Consider the following 12,593-nt stretch of genomic DNA (forward strand, 5'->3'; position numbering starts at 1 on the left):
CTCTGTCAGTGCAGGAAGACAAACCACAGACATTAAGGACAGTTCATTTGGGAAGGAAGAAATAAACTTGACTTATGTACAGATGATGTGGACTATGTAGAGAAAACACAGGGAATCTACATGAAAGCTACCAAACTATTAGGAAAGTTAGCAGTGATATAAAGATCAGATGTATTTCTATTTACTAACAATGAACAACCCAGAAATAAAATAATAAAAAGAATTTATTCACAAACAGCAAGAAGATTAAAATATTTAGGAACAACAACAAAAAAAAAAAAACCCTAAGAATACCTACACACTGAAAGCTTCAAAACTGCAGAGAGAAATTAATGATGACCATATATAAAAGGATTAGAAGCCTCATTGTTGTTAAAATGCCAATCTTTTATGCACAGACACAGGACACATGGATTGTTCGATTCTCCTTGGAGTCTTTAAAAGAACAAATTGACAAGGGAGGTTAATGTGTTGGAAACAAAACAACTGAAAGATTGTAGGACCAATCGAAAGTATAAGGAATCTGATATTTTGGAAGAAAGAGAGAAGTCACTAGAGCTGGAAGCTCAGAGATTGAAGAACAGTTGAAGTAGGGGCTCTTGAGAAAGTAAATGGGAATTTTCCTAAGAGTGAAATGCTTGTGATTTTGAAAGCTGAAAATTTTTCAGTGATAAGTTATAAGGAATGGTAGAGATGATATAAAACATACCATTAATGAGGAAGTCAGAGAACTATTAAATACAATGATGGATAGACTGTCCATAGGGGCACCATTCAATTTTCTGAGATGATGACAAGAATAAAGGAGGCAAGCCAGGTATTATGTAATCCCAGCAATTTGGAAGGCTAAGCAGGAGGATCCCGAGTTCTAGGCCAGCCTCAGCAACTTAGCAAAGCCCTAAGCAACTTAGTGAGACCCATCTCAAAATTAAAAATTTAAAAACTGGGGATGAGGTTCAGTGGTTAAGTGCCCCTGGGTTCAATCCTTAGTCAATCAGATGAATTTGCCAGGATGTTGGTAAATGAAAACAAGAACGGGGTTCATTTTGTTTTTGAAGAAGCTGGAAGAGCTTCTGTGGAGCAAGACCCCACTTCTAACCCACAGACCACCTAAGATGAAGATATTACCTGAGAGGACCAGCTCTGGGTTCAGAGTGCCTGAATCCCATTGCCACCTTCATCGTCTATACTTCTGTGATCCTGAGAAATTTTCCTTAAAATTTGAATAAAATGTGAATAAAGTTACCTAATTCATGTATTTATCATGGTAATTAAATGAAAAAATTCATGAAATTTATTCCTGGAAATGTTTATAGCACTGCTCTGTTGCTTGTACACAGATACATAATAAAAGTTAGCTATTATTATTGGCTCGTATTTTCTAGTACAAGAATAATAAATAGCCTTGTGGGCTGGGGTTGTGGCCTCAGTTGTAGAGCACTTGCCTGGCATGTGAGAGCCCCTGGATTTGATTCTTAGCACCACATATAAGTAAGTAAGTAAGTAAATAAATGTTCATCGATAACTAAAAAGTATTTTTTAAAAAAGAATAAATAGCCTCTACCTGAGAGCTGTAGAATGTTCTTCAATAGTCATCTTTTTTTTTTTTGTTCGGGAAGCTAGTGGGATTATAAGAATTTTCTGGTTTCATAGGAAAGTTCCAGAAGTCCCAGTGGAATGGCTTTGGGGTGGGGTGGGGGAAGGAATGGGAGGAGACATGCTGAGAATCATAGATGAAACTAGAAGTAGGGGCAGCTTAAAAACGTCATATATCCCCAGTGCAACCGTCACAATGGCCCAGCACTCACGTAGATGCTGCACAGAAACTGAGGAAAATCAGAGGGGTGAGGCGTAGAGTAGATTAGTCCCAGTAGTCATTTGTGAGATGGAAGATGCTTTGGCCTTACATAATTACATATAATGTACTGGTCTGGAAGGGAGATCCTGAGGGTATGGGATGGGTGAAATACTTTTCTTTCAAATGTCAATAGCTAGAGAGAGAATAATTGTGATTGACAATTATAAGGAAATGAAAACAATCCATATGGTCTCTGTTGGAAGTAGGAAGAGATGCTCTGGTTCTCAAATACACTCAGGTGGCATACCTACCCTTCATCCCAGTCACTATTGTCTATTTCCATTACAGTCATTATTTTAAATTACCTTTACTTGTCCATTATTGTTTTACTTACTTGTGAACTCAGTAAGAGCATTGATTCTCTCTCATTCAGTACAGTATCTCCAGTGTCTGGATACTGTTAAAGAAAGATCATAATTCCTTTTAATCCAGGCACTTTTATTATTTTGAAGATGGACAGACCTCAGTGTAACACATGGAGTTACTTTGCCTTACCAAAAAATATTGCTATTGTCCTACTACTTGGTGTAAATTAATTTCAAATTTGTCATTCTTATATTATAAAACAATGAAATCATGATGTGTCACAATATCACTTCTCAGTCTCCTATCAAAACTCCAGCAGAGGGATGGGGATATAGCTCAGATGGTAGAGTGCTTGCCTTGCAAGCACAAGGCCCTGGGTTCAATCCCCAGCACCGCAAAAAAAAAAAAAAAAAAAAAAAAAATTCTGTTGTAGAAATTAGTAAACTGATCATAAAGTTTATATAGAAATGGAAAAGAAACTAGAATACCCAAAACACTTTAAAAAGAATTAAGTTGCCAGGTGTGGTGGTGCTCTCTAGTAATCCCAATGGCTAGGGAGACTGAGGCAGGGGAATCCTAAGTTTTAGGCCAACCTCAGCAACACAGCAAGACCCTACCTCAAAAAAAAAAAAAATTAACCCATGTATGTATAAATGTCAAAATACATTCTACTTTCATGTATATCTAAAAGAACGAATTAGGGCTGGGGGTGAAGCTTGGTGATAGAGCACCTTGGGTTTAAGTCCCAGTACCATAAAAAGAGTAAAGTTGAAGGATATAGGATACCTGATTTCAAAACTTACTACATTGGGCTGAAGCAGTGGCTCAGTGGCATAGTGCTTGGCTTGCCTACCATGTGCCAAATCCCCAGCACTAACAAAGAAAAAAATTTTTTTTATTCTAGAGGAAAACAGTTATCAAAGCATTGTAACATGTTGTAAGATACAGAGATCAATGAATATTCCAGAAAGAGACACTCATATAATTAGCCAGCTAATTTTCACCCAAAGGGATAAGGATAGTCTTTTCAAACAATAATTAACTATCCATGTGCCAAAAAGGGAATATCAATCCATACCTTGTATCATACAGAAATAAACTTAAAATGAATAATAGACCTAAATAAAAGAGCCAAAACTATAAACTTTATAGAATAAAACATAGGAAAATCTTTATGAGCCTTTTTAGAAGAACAATAAAAATTGATAAACTATACTTACTTCAAAATTAAAAACCACTGTTCTTCAAAGAGACCACTAAGAAAATAAAAAGACTGGGGAGAAAATATTTCTAAAACATTTTGGTAAAGGATTAATGGCCAGAATATATGAAGAACTCAGTTCAATAATGAAAAGACTAATAACTCAGTGTTTTAAATAAACAGAATGAGTAAACACTTACTATGTAAGAGGTTCAAATAGCAAATATATATATAAAAGATACTCTGTCATTAGATATTAGAAAATGCAAATTAAAATCACAATGAGATATTATGTAGCCACTAGAACAACTGAAATAATCAGTTAGCACTGATGCAAAGAAACTCAAGCACTGGCTTGATGGGTATAAAAATCGTACAGACTCTTTAGCAAAATTTGGAAAACGTCTAGTAGCCCAAAACTGAAAACAATCCCAATGTCCACCAGACTGGGAGGTTGATAAAATACATCATGTCCATATAATGGAGTGCAGCAATAAAATAAAGAAATGAACTACTGATAAACACAACATGGATAAAACTCAAGCTAAGTGAAAGAAGCCAGACAAAAAGTGTACATATTTATCATTCTATTTTTATAAAATTCTAAAAATTATACACCAGCTATTGTGGCAGGTGAGTGGTTGCCTTAGAAGAAGTGATTACAAAAGGACATAAGGAAACTTTGGTAGAGAGAAAGGTGATGGATGTTTTTATTTGCTGGACTGTTGTGACAATTTTACATGTACATACTAGAGTCAAAACTTATTACTGACACATACATAAAATGAGCAGTTTATTGTATATCAACTATAACTTGAAAATAAAAGAACTACTAATAGATGCAACAGGATTAATCTCTCAAAAACATCACTTCACATGGAAGCAGCCAGACAATGAAGACCATGAATTATGATCCATATTTGTGAAATTTATAGAAAGACAAATTCACAGCACCAGAAAGCAAATCAGTGGACGCTTGGGTCCAGGAATGAGAGTGGAGCCTAAATGAGAAAAGGGCCAGATAAGGGGCCAGATAAGGAGATAAAAGTATTATAAAATTGAATTGAAGTTGCACAACTGTAAAAGTTCAATAAAATGCACTGAATACTTAAATAAGGCTGTTTTTTAAAGTCAAAAAGCTTTAACTTAATTTGGCAGCATTTTTTAAAATTCGTTTAAAAATAATTCAACAAGGGCTGGGGATATAGCTCAGTTGGTAGAGTGCCTACCTTGCAAAGACAAGGCCCTGGGTCAATCCCCGGCACCGCAAAAAAAAAAAAAATTCAACAAGTGTTTGCGTGCCTACTGTTTACTAAGCATTTTTGAATATGAACACTGCCTTGGCAGAAAGATGCAATTTTAAAAGTACAGCATCCTGGGCTGGGAGCTCAGTTGTAGAGTGCCTCTAGGTTCAAATCCTGGTATCACATTAAAAAAAAAAAAAAAAGTAAATTAAAAGGGCTGGGAATGTAGCTCAGTGGTAAAGCAACCATGGCTTCAGTCCCCACCCCCACCTCCACCCAAAAAATACAGCATCCAAACTGCTCCTAAAGAAATCATGTTATGGGCTGGGGATACAGCTCAGTTGTTAGAGTGCTTGCCTCATAAGTACAAAGCCCTGGGTTCAAATCCCCAGCACCACAAAAAAAAAAAAGAAAGAAAGAAAAGAAATCATGTTACAGAAACACCTCTCGCTAGACTTGCTGGGCAGGAAGACAAGAACTTTTAGACCTTTTCTGATAGAAACCCAAGTTCCCTAGGAATTGATTCAACGATATGTAACAAACACCTGAATTTATGTCCTTTTATTCCCTAATTCTCATTCTGGATATCATTCTCATTCAGGATAATCAGAAATTTGAATTGTCCTATCCAAACAATAGGCACTAATCACTGGTAATTCTAAAATTAAAAATATCAAACAGCACAAGTAATGATATGGTTAAATAAGTCATGATATTTATGTGTCATGATATTATGCAGCCATGTTAATGTTTACACAGAAAATCAGGGCTAAAATTTTGTTTCTGATATAATCTCAGTATTAAAAAGTATACATATAGGACTGGGGTTGTGGCTCAGTGGTAGAGCACTTGTCTAGCGTGTGTGAAGCACTGGGTTCAATTCTCAGCACCACATGTAAATAAATAAAGGTCCATTGATGACTAAAAAATATTTTTTAAAAAAGTACATAAGTAGAACACAAAAACACTCCAAAATACTAACTGATTAACTCTGAGCTATGGAATTGCAAATAATTTTATTTTTATACTGCTGTAATTTATAAGGCTCATATAATGAGGGTATACTACTTTAATTTTAAAAAGTTTTTTTCTCCTTATCTGTTTAGATAATGTTTACATAGATAATATATGCAGAACAGTTAGAATGTAACAAACAAGTCTTCACCTAAAATCCACCACTCAGCCTGCCATATCACTTTGGAATATATCCTTCCAGACATCTCTATGCAAATTTCTTATTTTACAAAATACAAAACTATGTATATAAACTATATATAAAATATAGTTATGCATATATAGCTACATATATGTATATACACGCATACATAAAAGTAGAAAAGAGATAGATGTATGTTTGAATAAAAACAGATATTGATGGAAGCTAAAGAGAATAAATAATAGGTTTAAGCAAAAGTATTTTTCAAGTTGTGGTAGCACTAGAAGGTTCCATTGTGCATGTGGAAAGGAGGAAGGGGAAGCGTGCAGACAGAGCACAGGTGAAAGGGCACCAGTAGATGCAGGAGCAGGCTGTAGTGAAATTCAACCCGTGCACATGAGAAGCTCTGCTGGACACCTCTCTTCTCATGTGGTAGAGATGAGATAAGGCCTACACAGTGCACATGTGGGTGAGGTCTCAAGGGGAGAAGGAGGGCTAACAGCCTCCTGTAGGGTGAACACTAGAATGTCAACGAAGGAAAAGGAAAGGAAATGCAACTTACAGGAGCAACATCTAACTGATTTAGAAGCAAAGCTAGACCCAAAACCCCTAGAAAGTCAGGGTGAGTCTAAATGTCAAGCAGAAATTGCCAGACTCAGTTATTAGAAAGTGATGAACAATGTTGTTGCCACGGAAAGAGCAGAGGCTTAGGAGCCAGACAGATCGGTCCACGCACCAGCTGGGCAGTTACCTGACTCCTGAGGCTCAGTTTCAGAAGTTATCAGCAACTACATTCCAAGGTGGTTGTGAGAATCTAAGATAATGTATGCAAAACACCTGGCACACAGCTACTGGTAACAATATATAACAACATAGATAAGAGCCTGAAATTTGGAGTTAGACAAACCTAAATTCAAAGCCTTGCTCTCCCACTAGCTGTGTGATCCAGGTTTCTAAGCCTTGGCATCCCTTATACAATAAGGATACCACTTGCCTCACCCAGCTGTGCAGAGAACTAAGTGTAAATAATATAAAGCCCTTAGGCATGTGTGTGTCTAGATAATCCATAAAAAAATGGCTTTTTATCACTATCACTTCTGTGATCTTGGCCACATTACTTAACCTCTCCAAAGTAGCATTTAATCAGCTCTAACTAGCATTCCCTCACCTACCTTGTTCCCTTCATTCCCGGGGCGTACAGGTGACACATAGTTGCAACCAGAGGGACTGTACTGAGGATTAGAAATGAGGTATGTAATGTGTCCTACAGTGTCTAGCATATAAGTACGAAGAAAGAATTGGAGTTATTGATCTTATCACTAAATTGTGGCCTCATCAAAGGCAAAGAACCTTTTCTTAGTCTTGTAATCCTCACCTGGCAGCTCGTTAGGGATGTCGGTGGTCCTCAGCAAATGTTTACTGAATAACACAGGAAACACCAACTTGCCAGCAGCCACCTTCACCACAAGGCTGTCTGCAGGAGGCCAGATGACAAAACCTTCCAAAAACAACTAGGAATTCTTCATCTGTTTTTCCATCTAACAACAGTCATAGTAGTCTTTGTGCCAAGTGCCTATACCTCCTGATTCAAGACTGGTCTGTGTAGGGCCTTCAGTAAATAACCCAGTAGTGACTCCAGGCCTCAGTGAAGTGAAGGTTCGAGGCTGCAAGCACTGTGCACTAGCACAGGCAGCAGAGTGGCCACAGCACACAGCAGCACTAGCATTCAGTCCTGGTAATGAATGGTCAGGGGGAAAACAGACAAGAATACTGGATACTGAAAATGATTTGATCAGATGTGTCACTTGTATGAAAGCAACAGGTATGACACCACTAATAGAAGTAACATTCTTATAACTCCTGCAATGAAGTTTAAAACTCCACAAAATTACATAAAGCAGGCTAACAGGATCCTCCACGTTACTCTCTAAAAAGCAATCATCAGAAACAAGCTTTTCTGTCAAACTGACTACTACTTGATTACTTAAGATTTTTAGTTAAGAGCTTTATATATTATCTTAAAAGTACTCTCTTACAGGAAGGTTATTCTGATGTTTCACCAACAGCTTTGCATTAGAGTAACCCAGATTAAAAATTTTCTTTCTTGTTCTGGGAGTCTGATTCATAGAAAACTGTAGGCTTGCTGAAGAATAACTGGAAAATATAGAGATTAGAAATCACTCTCGGTTCAGCAAGGCAGAGATCATCATTATTTATGCCTTGGTGTGTTTCTTTTTGACTCTTAAATGTTTTTACTAGTGTGTTCACCCAAAAACATAACTTAATGTTTCAGGGTGTTCTCACAAACTATGACTCACATCCACTTCTTTATTATTGGACATTTAGGTAGTTTATAAGAACTACTTTCTACTGAATTTTTTTAAAGGCAACTTTTTCCTTTATATTAAATATAAGCTTACATAAACTACTTGCAAGATTTCTGCACTGACTTCTGTCAGCACTGGAAAACATGACACTACAGGCAAAGGTAGCCAACCAGAAACCCACCAGTGCATCTTCCAGGTAAGAGGTGAGGGCCTGTCTGAGCCTCACTACCCTAGTTGAGGTGGAACTTAACAACAAACAGGCATGAGGAGGTATGTGTATATACTGGGATACAGGAATAGAGAAGGAAGACAAGAATATTCCAAAGCATAAACTTAAAGGTAGAATAATTTGAGTCATTTTGTATAATACTCAATAAATATATGACCTGAGGCTAATGTTTTCTTTTTTTCCACATTCAACAAAACAAAGTTCAATTTATTTATTCAACAGATAATTACTGGTACCTACCCTTTCCAGGCTTAGTGCTTGATAATAAAAATGAAATTCTGTCCCACCCCCTTAAGGTTCATAATTAGCATCGTCTCTACATTCACAAGATCTTTTTTTTCAGTTGTCAGTGGACCTTTATTTTATTTATATGTCGTGCTGAGAATTGAACTCAGTGCGTCACACATGCTAGGCAAGTGCTTTACCACTGAGCCACAACCCCAGTCTGCACAATAAGAATATATAATTGACCACTCATGACCCTGGGAAACTACAAGAGATCCTTCAGCCATCAAAAATAAAGTGGGAGGGACTGGGGAGATAGCTCAGTTGGTAAAGTGCTTGCTTTACAAGCACAGGGCCCTGGGTTCAATCCCCAGCACCACAAAAAAAAAAAAAAGAAGAAGAAGAAGTGGGAGCTGGGGCTGTAGCTCAGTGGCAGAGTGCTTGCATGTGTTTGATCCTTAAAACCACATAAAAATAAATAAGTAAAACTATTTTTTTTTAAATGAAGTGAATCCCAGAGGCTCAAGAGATTGAGGCAGAAGGACTGCAAGTTGAAAGCCAGCCTCAGCAACTTAGTAAGACCCTAAGCAACCTAGAGAGACCCTGTCTCAAAATAATAAATTTAAAAAAGGGACTGGGGATGTGGCTCAATGCTTAAGCAACTCTGGGTTCAATCCTTGGTTCGAAAAAAATTTTTTTCTATTAAATATATATAATCCCACTTAAACAAAGACTATTCTGCTAAACTGGCAGAGGTGTAAGAGTAGAAATAGGAAGAGAAATAAGGAAGCCATGTCAGGCATGGTGGTCTGTACCTGTAATCCCAGAGACTCAGGAGGCTGAAGGCAGGAGAATTATTAAATTCAAGGCCAGCCTCAGCAACTTAGTGAGACCCTGTATCAAAATAAAAGGGCTGGGGATGTAACTCAGTGGAAAAAAGAACCCCTGGTTCAGTCCCCTGTACCAAAAATAATATTAAGGAGGTCATCTATATAAAAGACAGTGGTAGCTTGAAAAGCCAGGACTTGGGAAACCCAAGTGTACATCTCAATGAAAAGTATGAACATTTAGTCAAAAGAAGGGATACTTTATGGCAATTTAAGAATATATACCTGGCATTAAGTCCCAAGACCATAGCCGGCCCAACATGGTTAACAGCCTAGTATGGCAGCAGCAAAACATATGTGGCAGGAAGACCAATTGTAGGAAACTAATCATTCAAGCAAGAAAGTGTAGTGCCCTACATTAAGTCAGTGGCAACAGGGAGGAAAAAGCATGTGGTATTATAAATGGGAATAAGAAACGGCTGGATTTGAAGAGGAGGAAAAAAAGAGGGAAGAACTTGGGATAATTAGGTTTCTGGCTTGGAGGAGATAACGGCAATACTAATAGGAAGAACCAGGGTAGCAGGAAAGGCAAGTTCAGGTCTGTAGAAGCAGCCATCCTGGAAAACCCATCTAGTAGCAGCTAGAGACAAGGGGTCTTCAGTTTACAAAGAGGCTGAGAAGCCACAGGTGGACAAGTGATGGGTAAACTGTGGTGAGACTAGATTGCCAAGGGAAGTACAAAATGAGAACTTAGTCCAGAATCTCACTTGCAGACTGAAAGGGAAAGGCAGAGCAGGGTTTCTTAATAGCACTGATGGTTAATCTGGGCAGTTTCACTGTGAGGCGTTTCTGGCACACTGTAGGATGTTCAGCAGTATCCCTGGGCTATACCCACTAGATTCAAGGAGGACACACCCAGTTGTGACCATCAGACATTACCAGAAGTCACCAGGGGCAAAATCACCCCAGGTGAGAATCTCTAAGACACTGGTAAAGGAGTGAATGAGTGAACTCCCCTGTTTTCATTTGCAGGACTGGTGATTGACACAGGCGTGCTCTACCACTGAGCTACATTCCCAGCCCTTTTGTTTTTTGAGACAGGGTTTGCTGAGTTGCCCAGGCTGGGCAACTTGAAGTTCTCTTGCTTCAGCACCCCCAGCCTTGAGCCAGTAGCATGCACAGCAGCACTTGGCTTTACAAATTGTATTCAAAATAAGACAAAAATTTGTAACTCTGCCCCCCAAAGATAAGGAATTACTGTCATGCTCCCAAAAAGCCTCAATATTTCATCACAATAGTAGGTGACATTTGTCAAGTTTGATTTATCAGATCCTAGTCTCCACATCATTCTGAGGAGTAGGAACTCAAGAGTTGAGAAAACTGACATAGGGGAAGTAATACATTGACAGAAGTTGCATTGAGCAATCCGAGACTGGAACCTGTATGTAGAGTCTGAATCCAAAGCCCAGGCTCTACATACAGCTAAAATCACTAGCAGTCTTCCAGATGCCTCCACTAGACGCCAAGTGCTGAAGCGCTGGTTCAGTCTTTTCCCCCCACTGTATTCTTAGCATTTGGCTCATGCTTAGCAACAGGAGTTCAAATAATTACTGAATGAGTCTTACTTCAGACTTAACTCTGAAAATCCTTATTCTCAGACCTGCATTGAGGTATTTAAGATACTGACAACTTGCAGAAGCATGTTCATGCACCTAGGGGAAGAAAATACTTTTTTCCATTCTGACAGAAAATAAGCAGTCATAGGACCTAACAGTGCATTGCTAGAACTTTTTGAGACTTTTGTTCCCAAAACTGAAGGTTCTGTCATCTACCATTTCGCTCCTATTAGAGCAGTTACCCTCTTATCGCTTCATCTGGCGTATCCCACTTCCATTAAGGCCTCAAAAACTTAGGGGCACAGAAGTGGAAACCGATAAAGAATTGGAGTACTTTTGCAAAATGAAGTTGTTAACTTCTGATAGTATCATCGGATGGTACTTATAGGTACGCTTTTTAAGTTTAACCTCCTCTAACCTCTTTCAAAGGAGCCAGGCACAGTGGTAGGTGCTTGTAGTCCCAGCAACTCTGGAACCTGACAGGGGAAGATCACTTGAGCCAGAAGTAGTTCAAGGTCAGCCTGAGCAAACATGGTGAGACCCCATCTCAAATAAACAAGGGGGGTGAACACGGACAGCAAGGATGTGGATCATTGGTAGAGCTCTTGCCTAGCATACATGAGGCACTGGGTTTGATTCCCTAGTACATCCCCCCCCCCCCAAAAAAAATCATCTTTTTTATGAAGGGACTCTACATCAGAAATTTCTGCTCAAATGTCGTGGGAGATCCTTCCAAGAGTAACAAAGCTAAGGCGGTGATGCCAGATACAAAGAGACTTAAGTAAATCAATGTGTGTATGTATGCTTCTGAGTTCAAGGAAGTCTAAGTATTTATCAACTAAATACTTCAGGAGGCTGGGGTTGTGGTTCAGTGGTAGAGTGGTAGAGCGCTTGCCTAGCACATGTGAGGCACTGGGTTCAATCCTCAGCACCACATAAAAATAAAAAATAAAGGTATTGTGTTCATCTATAACTAAAAAAAAAAATTTTTTTTTTTAATACTTCAGGCAGCCATCACTCACAAGATTTTTTCTGTCACCTTTGCCTAAAGCAAATATTAGGAATAGCATGAAAGACATGGAGTGAGAAGTTATTCTTCCAGTGATAAATCTAGCTGTGCTGTGGAGTCCTGCAAAGAAAATGGAGGGAAATCCATGAATGGGCTTTGGCATGCTCTGTGCACACACTTGCACATCTGAATGTGCTTATTGGAAGCCATAAGGAAAACTATAAAGCAGCCTGAGAGCTGAGAAAGTTTTCAAGTCTGGGTGGAAACCACTTCAGTGAAACATTCATGTAAAGCTCCTAACACTCCTTAACCTAAGGGTGCCATCCGTAATGCTTTTTCCCACCAAGGCCCCTAAGAAAAGCTTCATTTGTATAGTACAGTGTCTAACAATTCTAACATGGATTTCAGCTTGAAGGAACAGGGACAATGTTCTTGCTCTTCAGAGTGTTATCTCTGTGGCAGCTCAATTATTTACAGCTGCCATTTAGCAACTGGGGGTACTATTGCAGGCCACTCCTTCTATTTTGCATACTGACTTCTACACAAATATTAGAACATTTTTAAGAAACCAGCAACTTACCTTCTGTTTTATTCT

General features: G+C 38.5%; 1 protein-coding gene and 1 long non-coding RNA gene across 7 annotated transcripts in view; both read left to right on the forward strand.

The window, feature by feature from the left end:
* The window catches only part of PPP2R3A (protein phosphatase 2 regulatory subunit B''alpha), a 150,090-nt gene that overhangs the window by 136,569 nt on the left and 928 nt on the right, over positions 1 to 12,593 (forward strand). The window lies entirely within an intron of this gene.
* LOC306670322 lies at positions 1,616 to 12,592 on the forward strand. Its single transcript, XR_013766378.1, has 3 exons — positions 1,616 to 2,619; positions 2,746 to 8,288; positions 11,419 to 12,592. It is a non-coding gene; the product is annotated as an uncharacterized lncRNA (long non-coding RNA).

This window comes from Sciurus vulgaris, assembly GCF_902686455.1.
Source record: "Sciurus vulgaris genome assembly, chromosome: 10".
In the NCBI taxonomy this organism is placed as follows: Eukaryota; Metazoa; Chordata; class Mammalia; order Rodentia; family Sciuridae; genus Sciurus; species Sciurus vulgaris.